General features: G+C 38.2%; 1 protein-coding gene across 2 annotated transcripts in view; it reads left to right on the forward strand.

Annotated features, from left to right (window-relative positions):
* Positions 1-423: 423 nt before the first annotated feature.
* LOC136842526 (protein bric-a-brac 2-like) overlaps positions 424-12,573 on the forward strand; it is a 312,631-nt gene continuing 300,481 nt past the window's right edge. For both annotated transcript variants that reach the window (XM_067109941.1, XM_067109942.1), the window contains exon 1: positions 424-543. The gene's annotated coding sequence lies outside the window, so the exon portion shown is untranslated. The remainder of the gene's footprint in view (positions 544-12,573) is intronic.

Genomic DNA, 12,573 nt, shown 5'->3' on the forward strand with positions numbered 1-12,573 from the left:
TAAAAAAAGGGCGGGGGCGCCAGATTTCCCTTTGACGCTGCCTGTTAAATGCAGTGGTACTCTTAATACTCCCTAACGATGGGCCGTGGCGCCAAAGGATGGCGTTTCCCTGGGGAGTGGGTCCACCACCCCATCTGACAACGGTGGCGACGGACCAAGCTGAGGGGCGTTCGTTTGCTTGGGTGCAGGAACATATTTCCGGAGGGAGGCGTAGCAGCAGGGGTTGGTTAGCACTAGAGTCTGTTGTCACGGCCTCAAGGGCGGGATTTCGAAGTCGTCATCTTCTTTCCTCCTCAAACAAAAGCAGAAGTATCCGAAGGCAGTCACCACCACCACTACCACCGTCAGCAGCAGCAGCAGCAGCAGCAGCAGCAGCAGTAGCAGAAGCAAAATCAAGCAACAGCAGCAAGCGAGCGGGCGAGCGGCCAGTGTGTGGCAAGACGTGGTAGTGTTAGTGTGTGTCCCAGGTGCTTTCTCGAGCGCTTCTCTTGTCCTCATCATCGCCGCCGCCGCCGCCCGCCGCGTTGTTTCCCACCATCCAAGGTAAAGAAGTTTTCCGTTTCTTGGCTCTTCTTCTTCTTCGCCTTTCGCCCCCCCTCTCTCTCTCTCCCTCGTTACCTGCCTGTTTCTCTTTCTGTCCTTCGTGCAATACTTTGTGTGCTTCTGTGTCATACCTTCGTTTTTTTTTTTTTTTCATTGTTGCACTTTTTTCCCCATCCATATATAGCAGGCTTGTTAGCTTGTTCTCACGTTATCTCTCCCTGCAACAACAAGGTGCTTCGTGCAACTTGATCTCTTTCTAATGGGAATTCCTTTTCCGATTAACTGCACGCTTTGGGTCAAGACTTTGGAATGAACTTGGTACAAACCACGCTGCTTGCTTAAGGTAAGGAAGACTTCTGAACTATCTTTTACATGAAACGATGGTCAAATGAAAACCAGGTCACCTAAATATCAGTTCGCCTCATGAAATACTGAAGAAAACTTTTCCTGTCCAGTCACTCAACGAAACGAGGGAAAACAAAAAGTTACTGATGTCAAGAGAGAGAGAGAGAGAGAGAGAGAGGGAGAGAGAGAGAGATAATTAAAAGCCAACTTGATATTTAGCCGTTGTGCAATAGTGTTATTTGAGTAGCATGTGGATAAACGCAGGACTTGTTGGTGCTGGAAAGTTTTGAAACACCGAGACACTCTCCACGCCGCTTGCTGCTGTCGCTGTTCCAATGCTGTTGCGAATGCTGTATTTGTTGCCGTTGTTGCGCCTCGCTCTTCTTGTCGCTGTGGTCTTCCGGTGATTGCAAACACCGTTGCTTCCTGGTATCATCCTTATCTGAAATAACTCGCCAGGAACCGATAACTCCGATGAAGTTGGAGGGAGGGGGTTGGGGAGGCACTGTAGGATAGGGGTGAGGAGATGGGGAGGTGGGAGGCAGGGGTGGGGAGGGGATTCCCTACAAGGTTAGGCCTTCTAAAGTTTGACAATCGATACGAGGCGGACTTTATTTGTTCGTTGTTTCTTCCGCGTCCTAAACGGCTCCTTTCATATGGCAGGATGCGATTGAAGGAAAATAGAATGTGTGCAGAGAGGAATGCTTTCAACTTTCGCAGAGAGGAATGCTAAAGGGTGAATATGTCGCTTTGCCATTTGTTTGTTTGCCTTGGAATTGAAACATGAGTGAAATACGTAGACAGAGCCTGCAGACTCTGTATGGGATGTGTATGTTTATTCGCAGATCTGTTAAGGCTATACATAATATATATACATATATATATTTATATCTGTGTATATATATAAACATGTATATATATATGTATATGTATATGTATATATATATATAAATACATACATATACACATATATATATATATATTATATACTGTTTACACTTGTATATACATAGTTACTGTATAGGATTTGCTAATATATATATATATATATATATATATATATATATATATATATATATATATATATATATATATATATATATATATATATATATATATATATATATACTCAAAAAGGGCTTATAATTTGTCACATATATATATATATATATATATATATATATATATATATATATATATATATATATATATATATATATATATATATATATATATATATATATATATATAGAGAGAGAGAGAGAGAGAGAGAGAGAGAGAGAGAGAGAGAGAGAGAGAGAGAGAGAGAGAGAGAGAGAGAGAGCGAGAACGAGAGAGAGAGAGAGAGAGAGAGAGAGAGAGAGAGAGAGTACGAATGTATGCAGCGTGTGGATATGTATATGAAATGTATAGGTATATTCATGCGAAGGTATTCATAAACTTTGTACAGATACACGATACTCTATAAGACTGGCATGTTTGAAATCTCTATGGGATCCTCAATATCTTATATGAAGAGGAGGTAGATATGAGTTAATTCTCATCTCTATCCCCATGTATCCATGGAGGTTAATATATTGATGTCAAATTTATATTACGGTTACAGACATGAGCATAAATGGCACAATCTGTGCTTGATATTGTATACTCGTATATATTTTAGTGTAAGTAATTTTTATATGTTTGTCAAAGTTTGTGTGTGTGTGTTTTTTTTTGCTGTATTCTTTAGAGTACTGTAGAGATAGTATAAGTATATATATATATATATATATATATATATATATATATATATATATATATATATATATATATATATATATGTGTGTGTGTGTGTATGTGTGTGTGTATGTATATATATATATATAGAGAGAGAGAGACAGACAGACAGAGAGGGACAGTTCCTTAACGGTACACACACACACACATATATATATATATATATATATATATATATATATATATATATATATATATATATATATATATATATATATATATATATATATATATATATATATATATATATATGAATTTGTCCTTGCGTTTGTGTATGCACGTGCGTGCTTGAGCGAGCGCAGATACAGTGGCAACATAAAAAAAAACTATCTCAGTATACCGTAAGATGGACACGAAAGGCAAAGAGACAGGCAGGCAGACAGACAGACAGACAGAAAGCCGGGCAGTGAGCGAGACAAGAGTTAGAAGAAGCAAAAGTCGCGCAGTAGCAGCAGAGTAGCCAATGATGTACGCGTCCGTAACGGAGGAGGAAAAGTAGCAGACAGCGAGCCAGACGGGGTTGACCAGACACGAGGGAAGGAGGAAGGAAGGGCACTTCCAGACGGACGGAATATGCAGAACCAGACGAATGGTTGGGAAATGTTTCAGGGGAAAAAGAGGGAAAGCGAAGAGAGGAAGTGAGACGAAGAGAGAGAGAGGAGAGAGAGAGAGAGAGAGAGAGAGAGAGAGAGAGAGAGAGAGAGAGCGAGAGAGAGTGAGATGGGTTTGTGGTGGTTGGTAGGGTGAGGGGTGGGGTGAGAAATAGAGAGGGAGAGAGAGCGTGAAAGGAACTGTTTATTTAACCTCTTATTTCACGATTAGAGGCTAAATTGCCGTCCAAAGGGAAGATAAGTAGCAGCAAATGAGGTGAACGGAAAAGAGAGAGAGAGAGAGATGGAGAGAGAGAGAGAGAGAGAGAAAAGGTGGGAGAGGTGAGGGGACGCCTGTGAGAGCCGCATACACTCACCTGGTTGCCGCCGAGTTGAGGGAAATGTGGGGTTGTGGGGGCGAGGGGCGGGGTGGGGGCTAGGAGGTTGGGGAGAGAGAGAGAGAGAGAGGAAAGCAGAACTCCCCTCGTCCGCCCCTCTGCCGCGGCTGCCCTCTCTCCCAACCCCTCGCCGACGTTTAACCCCCTCGTCACCACCTGCTGGGGCTGTAGCACTTCAGTGTGTCACGTAAGCAACTCTTTTGAAGACTTATATCTGAACGATTTGCTTTCAAGATTTCGTTGTTTCCTCCTCTCTCCCGCTCGTTCTCTCTGTTTCTCTCTTTTCTCTCTGCATTATTTTTTGAAATCCTGTCCTTAAATGCACGCACCAACTTACCCCCCCCCCCGCAGTTCCCCAGCAGTGCTGCATGCGAGTGATACCAAACCTTACTTTTCCTCGAGGTTTCTAATGGCTGACGTAGTTTTCATTCCTAATAACAAAACAAAAATGTTTTCAAGGACGTTTAACTAGCGTGACAAGAGGATCATCCAACTCCTCCTTCTCCTCCTCCCTGTCCTCCTCCTTTCCCCCTCTGCCTCCTCCTCCTCCTCCTCCTCCTTCTCCTTCTTTTCTCTTTGACGAAGAAGCACGATATTTATCTGGCCACGTTCAGTGTACTGGCTGATACAAGGCGTCCGTTCAGTACGCTCTAAAACGTCTGCTACTCAGACCTTCCAGACATCCATTCATTCCCCTATATGCAAGCTTTGCTGCAGTGCCTAGCGTCGTGTTTCAGAGCTATTTTATTTCTGGGGCGTTGCATCATGTTTACCTATGTCCCGTGGATCTCCCCTTCCCTCGTTACATGGCGTCTGCATGAAAATGTGACATTTATGTCAGTATTTGTATTTCTTCCTTTATGCTTCTCTGAGGATGCATTGACAGCCTAACTACGAAGATTTGGCAAGTGAGAAAATTACACACACACACACACACACACACACACACACACACATATATATATATATATATATATATATATATATATATATATATATATATATATATATATATATATATATATATATCGAAAGCTTACGAATATTATTCATCATCGACTTAAGATACCCTAGTAGCCTCTTTGTTACTGAGGCTATATATATATATATATATATATATATATATATATATATATATATATATATATATATATATATATATATATATATATATATATATATATATATGTATACATAAATAAAATACATACATAATACTGTATATACATACGCATGTATGTATATATATGCATGCATACATTTTATTTATATATATATATATATATATATATATATATATATATATATATATATATATATATATATATATATATATATATATATATATATATATATAATGTGGAGTGCTGTCCTTGGGAACTGTCGAGTTGAGTTGAGCTAAGGTATTGCCTTTGCTATGGCGGCTCCTGAGCTCTTCAGTTTTAGTATCTTACCCCATTTTCTTTTATTTTTTCCCCTTTTTTCCCTTTTCCCCCAAGTGTGATGAAGAAATTCTTTCTTTTCCTGGAGCCTTTCTTTCACGAAACAGATACTTGTTAATCCGAGCTTATACTTGTTTAGTTGATTGTTCCTACCTTGGTAAGACGTCGCCGTGAGCGTCACTCATCAAACGGGAGGTGTTCCTCTGTAGTTGCGAGTGTCATGATTTATTCAGGATTTCATTTCTGCTGAGGATTCTCTTTGTGCTAATTGAATGTCTAGACAAGTTATTTTGGAGCATTACTCTGTAATGCACTTTCTATCGTGCAATATTCAGTGCTCTTCGCTTTCACACCTCCAGTTATTGTATAATTATTCTGCTGTCTTTGTCTCCTATTTTATTGTCTCCTATTTTACATACGTTGAGCTGATCAAAGTCTTCCTCCAGCCTCTTTTCAAAAGAGCTACCAAGAACATTTTTGGCATTTAGCATACCAGGAGCCCTCAGGTGGGTGAAATGTTTCCCTTATCCTTCTCTTTATACCTATTTAATTAAACCAGAGTTCCTGTATAATTTTGTATGTTGTGTATGTATGTACAGCCATCATCACATCATTGCCTCCACATCCTACACACACACACACACACACATACACACACACACACATATATACACATACATATATCTGTGTTCATGATATATATATATATATATATATATGCCTATATATCGTTGCTTTCAACACCGGCGTAACACAAAGGGCATCTTTGAAATTCCCTCATTCATGTGCTGTATTTTCAACAAATCTTCACTCTTCCCCAGCCCGCCCCCTCCCCTCATAGTTCTCATTGGAGTAGGTTTGGATGTTTTAACTCGTGTAGTGCCCATAGGAGCCCAGCTGATTCTATCGCGTGCTATTTTCCCAGGACATGTCCAGACCACCTCCATGTCCCTTTCACCATTAACTCGTCTTCAGGGTGGAACTTACATACACACACACACACACACATATATTATATATATATACATATATATATATATATATATATATATATATATATATATATATATATATATATATATATATATATATGTGTGTGTGTGTAATTTATATACATAAATGTTTGTGGTATATGTGTATTGTATTTTTAATGGCCTGGAACAGACATTTGTTACTCAAGCAATAATAACAGCATATGAATATTCATCTCCAGTATCAAAGCCAATAAAAGGTAAACACTGTCCGCTGTATTTCAACAACAGCGCGATCTTCAGGCACCAAGTTTCTAACCGTTACTTCTACTTTAGCATTTTTCTCACCCGTTCCGGCTATTACCAGCCGTTTATGGCACATTGATTAACCCCAGCGTGACGATCTGAAGGCTTTTATTATTGCCTTTCTGTTAAGGTGTTCGCTGGTCTGACGAAGAAGTGTCATTCAATTGTGACAGCTTCTTTTAGTCTACTCACGCTACAACTTTTTTTTTTTATTCAGATTTTGTTCATCTTTGTGCACTTTTCGATTATTCAGTTAGAGAAATAGCATACGAAGCATAATAATGTGTTCACATTTATAGCCTATAGTTAAGGTTGATTAAATCAGCGCTAGGAACTCCTTAGTTGACTAGACGTAGGGTTGTCTTTGTTTAGTGTTCTTAATTGTTTATCACGAGAGGGGCTGCTATCTTTGTTTCTGTCAGAAAAACCAAATTGTACTTCATCTACTTATCTGTGATGGTATTACCATGAGCCTTTGCTAACTTCATCTCCAATGAGGGTCGTTTCTCTTTGCCATTTTAGAAGATAGCACTTTGTTTTATTTTGGATACAAATAGAACGTGGAGTAGTTGGCCTAGTGAAGTTGTGGAATCTTCTGACCTCCCAGTATTTCAGCGAGGAGCAAATTCACTCTTGCTCTCTGCTAACGTCTCCTGAATTCGGGTGTCTGACGTATTTTCTATTAATTCATACTTATTTATTTCTTATATTTTTTATGATTTGTTTCTCTTTGTAGGCTGATTTCCCTTCGGGTTTGTAGTCTGTTGACTCTGTTCTTAAGGATTTTCAGTTGAAGCTATAAAGAAAGAGAGATACTGCTCTTGAGAATTTCTCAGCTATACCACCAAACTTACCTAGGCCAAGTGCTGAGATTCTGGGAGGCTCTCAGTAGGAACTGTGATCTTCAGTCATTAACTTGACTAATCTTTCTCCTCTCAAAACTTTAATCTTAGGAGCTCCCTAATAGTGCAGTATGTTCTCAGAGCTGTACAATAGCCCTCTTCAGAAATCAGAGAAAGCGTATTGTTATATGCATTTGTTCCTCTTACCATATCCAGTCGACTTCCGGATTTCTTACACCTTTTGCCTCATGTTAACATTAAGAAAAACTCTAATTGTATGAATGAAACTTAGTTGGCCCTTATCATACAAAGTATCAATTAACATCACACAGTAGGTTAAGACCTTAGGCATTAAATTTTCAGGTCTTTGAAACATAACACTAAGATTAGTTATATGAGATGCAAAGCTGCCAATCATTAGACTCAAATAAGGGTCAGAAACAGTAGATTCCCGAACTAGCTATTTACCTTACCGAATGCAATATCAAAAGGAAATGAGAATTAGTTTGACCTTGCTTGTACGATTCTGAGTAACCATACATAGATACAACAAAATTTTAGTTAGAAGATGGTGAAATAATTAGGTCAAATGCTGGAACTGATAACTCCTTATAACTAAATGAAGTCCTTTTACAGTAATCAAATAATTTCTTTTAAAACTAATGTCAAAGAGCGTCAAATTAGATTTTTTGGAACCCTACTTTATTGGCTTGGATTTTTATAAAAATAAGCATGTCTGTTTTACATAACCAAAAATATACGAGCGAAAGTGAAAAATTGAGGAGCAATTAACTTATTACACTTTTGAAATAATCCTTCAGAAAGAAGAAAGCAAGCAACTTATTAGAAAATATGACTGAGGTTGGACAGTTAAGACAGAAATCTGAAGACAGGCCGATTCTGGTGTTGTTAAGAACGAAAGCAACGGGGTTGTCTTTCGTTGGTAGGATGAGTCCAGAGATCCACACAAGACTCATATTCCCCTTTAACACTTTATCACCCCTGGGCGATTCAGAACTGCAGCCTTGATGGTTTCACCGGAATGAAAGAATGATTTTGACTGAGGACTTAAATGCAAAAGTAGGAAAGAGGAGACTGAGTAGCTGGTGCATTTGAGTTATGCGGAGCAACTATGACTGCATATAGCCTTCTGAAGATTTACTCTAAAAGAATAATACTCACAACTTTATTTGGTAAAGGAAAACTGTAAAAGAAAGTTTAACCTGCAGTTGTGCATGATCATATGAAACAGTAACTGGAAAGATAAATAGGAAGTTACTTTACTGTTGAGGGATATTTTGAGAATATCAAAATAGTTACAGATATTACTCGTTATTTTAAGAAATAGAAAGTAGAATATCATATAAATAAATGATAGACAGTATATTTACCTTAGAGTTAGAGTTCTGGGTAGGCATCCACAGGGCAGACACAGAGTAACACTTGATTTTTTTTAACTTAAACCTTTCAGGAAGATTCAACTGATATCTCAGAGCACGAAACAAAGTACAGAGACTGAGATACATTCTTATTACATAGCAGCTATTTTTGGATGAAACCTTTCTTTTTACTAAAGGTAATCCAGAGAGTTAGCTTTTTTAATTTTTTTACCACTAACATTTCATTCTACCATTAAGGCATCAGTGACCAGTGGTGATGAATCAATTATTCAATAGTATTACATCATAATTCACCCAGTCCTTACGTAGTTAACTTTAGATTCTATTCTCTTGTAAGCTATTTCACTAATTGATATTGCAATTATGCCATATTGTGAATTAAATACACAAAAATTCATCATTTGATCATTAAGGTACTTGGTAATTCACGAGTCCCCCAGACAAGAAACACTATCCTGTAGTTCATATTTAAATTCAGACCTGTTACCTGGCTTTCATTATGTGGATTGGTGGTGATTAGTCACCATTGTGTGGCCATTCACTCCTAATGCTCTGTTTTCTCTTATTTTTTCTTTCCAGATTAAATTTTCTTTATTCATTTTCTTAGTGTCTGTTCTTTTCATCCAACTTTACTATTGATCCTTATACCTCGAAAGAGACTGACAGGCCTTTCTTAATGCATAACTTAACGCTTTCAATCTATTGGTTGAATATTACTCACTGCACTCAAGTTTTTCATTACCTTAAAGTATTATATGTCTCTAACATTAACATGCTGATTAGCTATAATCAGATTCAAAAGTTCACAATTGTCCATTATCATAATTCTAAATTTAATTTTCCTGAAATTATATGATAATGGACTAGAATTTAACAAAACAAAATTAATTAGCCGGTGGAATAACTGAGGTTCACAGAAAGCTGTAAGAACTCCGTAAATGTTGAGGTTGTAAGCGGAACTTTGAATCTGAATTATGAATATGTAAACTCTCTTCACTGATAAATGCTATGACTAAAAAATCTAGAAAGCTTTCATGATAGGAGACTAAAGGTTAGTTGCATCAGGTGAGTAGACCTCTTCTGCATGTTTTTTGTAGTGATTCTGTGTAATTATTCATATTTGTAAACCATGTTAGATGTCACAGATTCACAGGTGAAATGTTTTATGTTCATGAAAGAGGGCGTTTCTTGGAAGTAAATACAATAATCAAGCCTTAGAGGTTCTACAATCTGCCTGCTTGTACCAGAATATAGGGTGGGTTATTGGTGTAAATATGATACGTTTTTGAAGCAGCTGTCTCTGATAAGTTGTCAGCTCTGTTGTAAACTTTCTGCCCAGTTCCTAATACCTGCTCCTACACTTCCCTTTGGGAATATCAACTGGCTGAGGTTGTTGGAAACGAATGTACCAGCAAACCCCCAGAATTAACGTTCTTTTACGAAGTGTGTCGCTGGCCTATGCTCTTGCTGAAACATTCAACACTTTACAGAGCTCTCGTTCTTTCAATACTATAGCTCTAACTTCTCTTAGGAAGAGGCAACGAGACCTCTATTAAATTAAATCTTGGTTAATATATATATTATATATATGTATATATATATATATATACTATAAGTGTGTAGGTGTATGTTCATAGATATATATATATATATATATATATATATATATATATATATATATATATATATATATATATATATATATATATATATAGGATGTTAGATGTTGTAGGTTTGTATGTTAGTTTGTATGTTAGTGCACTATAGAAATCCGAACCGCTTGACCGATCTAGACAAAATTTGGCACTTAGCCATTATTGGACCCAACTTAGGTGATAGGGTAGGTTTCAAACCCGTACCCCAGTGACACATACAAACACAGACATCACAAATGAAATTTTGATTTTTATTACCATCAGGTTTTCCTTCAGGTATTTTATGGGTTAATAGTCATCTTTCACCTGACCCTCCAGGTTTTCTTCCAGGCATTGTCAGACGTTTGATTAACCTGCAACAATTAATCCCCTATAACATCATTTTTTTATCAGAATACCTAGATAAAAGGGACAGTCACCACAGCAATACCTGGATGATAGGGACAGTCACCACAGTAATACCTGGTTAAAAGGGACAGACAGAACAGTAATACCAGGTTAAAGGTGACATACAGGTCAGGAATACCTGGATAAAAGTGACAGTCTGGTTAAAAGGGACAGACAGAACAGTAATACTAGGTAAAGGTGACATACGGATCAGTAATACCTGGATAAAAGGGACAGTCAACACAGTAATGCCTGGACAAAAGGGACAGTCACCACAGTAATACTTGCATAAATGATACAGACAATACAGTAATACCTGGATAAGAGGGACAGTCGTCACATAATACCTGGATAAAAGGAACAGTCACCGCAGTAACAAATGGATAAAAGATATATTCACCACAGTAATATTTGGATAAAAGGGACAGACAGTACAGTAATACCTGGTTAAAAGGGACGGACAGCATAATAATAGCTTGATAAAAGGGACAGTAATACCTGGGTAAAAGGGACGGACATTACAGTAATAACTGGTTAAAGGTGACAGTTAGCACAGTAATGCCTGGATAAAATGGACAGTCACCACAGTAATACCTTGATAAAAGTGACAGTCACCACCTCAATTACTGGATAAGATGGACAGACAGCACAGTAATATCTGGATAAAAGGGACAGTCACCACAGTAAGACCTGAATAAAAGGGACAGTCACCACAGTAATACCTGGATAAAAGGGACAGTCACCACAGTAATACCTGAATAAAAGGGACAGTCACCACAGTATTACCTGAATAAAAGGGACAGTCACCACAGTAATACCAGTCAGTTCACCCACGACTGTCTGTAGGATGAACGTCCACATGAAAAAAGTAGAACTGCCAGTCGGACGGTCAACAATAACCTTTTCCCTTCTCCCTTCCTCCTTTCCCTCTGCCCCCTTCACTCTTACCTCCCCCTCCCTTTTCCTTCTTAAATGGGACAGTTATCAGAGTAATACCTGGATAAAAGGGACAGTCATCACAGTAATTCCTGGATAAAAGTGACAGACAGCACAGTAATACTTGGATAAAAGGAAAAGTCACCACAGTAATACCTGGATAAAAGGGACAGTCACCACAGTAATACCTGAATAAAAGGGACGGTCACCACAGTAATACATGAATAAAAGGTACAGTCATCAAAGTAACACCTGGACAAAAGGAGCAGTTACCACAGTAATACCTGGATAAAAGGGACAGTCACCACAGTAATACCTGAATAAAAGGGACAGTCACCACAGTAATACCTGAATAAAAGGGACAGCCACCACAGTTATACCTGGATAATAGTGACAGACAGCACATTAATACCTGGATAAAAGGAGCAGTCACCTCAGTAATACCTGGATAAAAGGGACAGTCGCCACAGTAATACCTGAATAAAAGGGACAGTCACCACAGTAATACCTGAGTAAAAGAGACAGTCACCACAGTAATACCAGTCAGTTCACCGACGACTGTTTGTAGGAAGAACGTCCACATGAAAAAAGTAGAACTGTCAGTCGGATGGTCAAAAAACCTTTTCCCTCCTCCCTTCCTCCCTTCCCACTTCCCCTCCCCCTTTCTCTTCCTTCTTAAATGGGACAGTTATCAGAGCAATACCTGGATAAAAGGGACAGTCACCACAGTAATTCCTGGATAAAAGTGACAGACAGCACAGTAATACTTGGATAAAAGGGATAGTCACCACAGTAATACCTGGATAAAAGGGACAGTCACCACAGTAATACCTGAATAAAAGGGACAGTCACCACAGTAATACCTGGATAAAAGTGACAGACAGCCAAGTAACACCTGGACAAAAGGAGCAGTCACCACAGTAATACCTGGGTAAAAGTGACAGTCAACACAGTAATACTTGAATAAAAGGGACAGTCACCA

This window comes from Macrobrachium rosenbergii, chromosome 10, assembly GCF_040412425.1.
Source record: "Macrobrachium rosenbergii isolate ZJJX-2024 chromosome 10, ASM4041242v1, whole genome shotgun sequence".
Classification (NCBI taxonomy): domain Eukaryota; kingdom Metazoa; phylum Arthropoda; class Malacostraca; order Decapoda; family Palaemonidae; genus Macrobrachium; species Macrobrachium rosenbergii.